This window comes from Marmota marmota, unplaced genomic scaffold, assembly GCF_001458135.2.
Source record: "Marmota marmota marmota unplaced genomic scaffold, marMar, whole genome shotgun sequence".
NCBI classification, from domain to species: domain Eukaryota; kingdom Metazoa; phylum Chordata; class Mammalia; order Rodentia; family Sciuridae; genus Marmota; species Marmota marmota.
This window is the reverse complement of record NW_025999949.1, coordinates 36,715,180-36,718,202: the sequence shown is the minus strand read 5'-3', so window position 1 is coordinate 36,718,202 and position 3,023 is coordinate 36,715,180.

Here is a 3,023-nt window from a genome sequence, read left to right as displayed (position 1 = left end):
GCCCGCCCCCCCCCCAAGGATCAGCCCTGGTCAGCTGGGCAAAGCCTGAAGCAGCCCCAGGGCCCCCATCTGTCTTCCTTAAGCAGCAGTGAGTTGTGAGTTCCTGGGATTTTGTCTGGGCCTCATGCAGAGAGGTGGGAGAGCTGGCTTGTGCAGTTTTCTGTCAAAGGAGTGGCCTGCCCCCAACCTGGCCCTTCCTCTGCCTTGGCTGAGCTCCCTGACCTCACCCCGCACACCTGTCCTTTCCTGGCCACTGGCTTTGGGCAGGGGCCAGCAGTGTGAACACACAGGATCCTTCCTCCGCCCACTGTGACACCCAGGTTCCACCAAACTGCAGGCAATGTGCCTTGCCTCCCCGACCGTGGTCCCTCCCAGCAGCCCTGGGAAGCTGTCCGTGGAGTCCAGCTCAGATCCCCGGAGACTCCAGACCACCTGGCCCCTGGAGCCTAGGGGGCTTGCTCCGTTCCGGTTTGTGTCCCCGGAGCCCCTCTTCTGCAGCCTGCCATTGGAGCTGACGCAGGGATCTGGAGAGGAAGCCCTTCCTCCTTGGAAGCCTCCTTCCTGCAGGACCTCCTTCCACAGCTGTCCACAGCCTTCGCATGGGGCACTTTCCCTTTGCTCATTTCCCTCCTGGTCACAGCCTCGGTCATGGGTGGCACAGGCTGGCGCCTCCACCCTGGGTGCAGGAGGGGCGTGTTTCCCTCTGGCTTTGAAGCCCGTGGGCCTCGACTTGTGTCTGGTAATTCCCACTGAACTCCGCAGTGGTCGGACTTTGTGTCTTCTTTTGTCCTGGTAGTTATTCCCGTTTGTTCCTCTGACTGTCCCACATTTGTACTGTCTCCCTTCCCTGCCATCAGAGAGCTCTGGTCTGATGGGAGGCCATGTCCCCTTCATTTTTGGCTCTGTGGGCTCTTACCACACTTCTGGGGATGGGATGACCATGGCCTTGCCTCTGCCTTTCCTGCTTGGGGTTTGGAGTCTCTGTTGTAGGCCAGCTGTGGAAAAGCCTGGGTGACTCGGTTCTAGGGAGACCCCTGTTCTACTCTTCCTCAGGAGACGAGGCACGGAGCAGCCTGCTTCAACTGTGCGGGGTCTCCAGGCCTCGTGTCCGCTCCCTGGCACTAGGTTCTTGAGAGTCCATGCTCCCAAGGAAAATCCCACCCACCCAGGCTCTAGCTTAGTCTTCAGGAATGTAGTCCCCTGGATCCCCTCCCGGCTTCTGCACAGGAAATGGTGTGGCTGCAGTGCACAGGCTTCCAAGGGAGCCCTCTGCTAAGGATGGCAGAGCTCTGGGCATTGCTCATCCGTCTAAAGGTCAGCTGGAAATTTGTGCAGCTGTGATAGGAATCTGGGGCACTGACTCTGAGGACCTGTGGGGAAAGGATGCTCAGAATGCGCAGCACCCACGTGCACAGCCACTGACCAGAAGCAGCAACAGGGCAACACTCACCTGAGCTGAGATACACTTGAATTTGACCAACTGTCTCATCCTGAGGTGTGTGCCCTTCCCACCCACACTCGCATGAAGGAAGAACACTGAGGCGAGGCAGTGCAGTGCTGGGTAGATAGAGAAACTCTGCACAACCACACAGACGTTCATTAAAGGAGGCTATCTGAATCTACCTTGGTGGGTCCAGACCACAGAATGGTACGCACCTATAAAACAATTCTAGGAGCTGGGGTTGTGGCTCAGTGGTAGAGCACTCACCTGGCACGGGTGAGGCACTGCGTTCAATCCTCAGCACCACATAAAAATAAAATAAAGGTATCGTGTCCATCTACAACTGAAAAATATTTTTTAAAAAATTATTAAAAAAACACAGTCTCCTTGTGCTACTGGAGTGTCTGCACAAAAGGTGGAGGAAAGGAAGCACTGTGGGCAGGAGGAGGGGGAATCAAGACCTGTCCACCATCAGCCTGCATTCCATCTGGGAGGGCTCAGTGAGAAGAGGGGAAGGGACCTTTCCTGCACCACGGGGGTGGCCCCAGGACATGGGACCCACTGCCTGCCAGCTCTTGCACTCACCTGGGTCAGGACACACTCTGGCTCTGACATCACCCCATCAAGTGGAGAGAGAAGCTGAGAGCAGTCAGGGGTGGAGAGCAGGCTGTGCCCTGAGTTACTCCACGATGTGTAGAAAAGCAGTTCTCAGGCTGTGCCTAAGCCTTTAATCCTTCATTTTGCAAAGCAGCAGATTGCCATAAGCTACTCTATTTTGATTACAAGTGCAGCTAGACTACTCTACACCTTATTTGTACAACTGAGCGACCCTCACAGGCCTGACACAATCATAAGGCACAAACTGATAAATGGAGACACTGGAGACAACCTACCAAAAAACTATATCTAGGGCTGGGGCTGGGGCTCAGTGGTAGAGTACTTGCCTTGCACGTGTGAAGGAATGGGTGTGATCCTCAGCACCACATAAAAATAGATAAAATGAAGACAGTGTGTCCATCTACAACTAAAAACTATTTATTAAAAAAAAAAACCTAATCTGGAGCACATGGACACATGGACACCCAAGACTATATCAGAAACACCAGACACAGCAGCTTACCAACCTCACCAAATGGAATGTCCTCACCTGAGACCTGTAAAAGGAACCCAGACCCCCCTGGACACAGGATGGACACAGTGGCACCCTGCTCCCACCACCTCATCACTTGTCACGAACCTTGACCAGGACAAGGCTCCTCCATTCCTGTCCCTTGGGGCCGCATTCAGCACAGCCTAGATTCTCCTGCTGTGACACAATGACTCCAAACTTACACCTCCAGGACACTCTGAAACTGCCTTAATTAAGACTGGAATGAAACAGCTTGTTTGCCTCGCCGCCACGACGACTACCCGACGGCCCACGAGTACGCGGAACTGTGAGGCTGTCAGTGGTGTCGCCTGTGAATCCACAGTTACTCAGTGAGGTTCTGACACCCAGGAGAGACACACCCTTCGGCTCCAGCAGCGGGCACGGCTGCAGGGCGCCCCAGGAAGGCAGTCCCAGCTCCCCACGGCGAAGGGG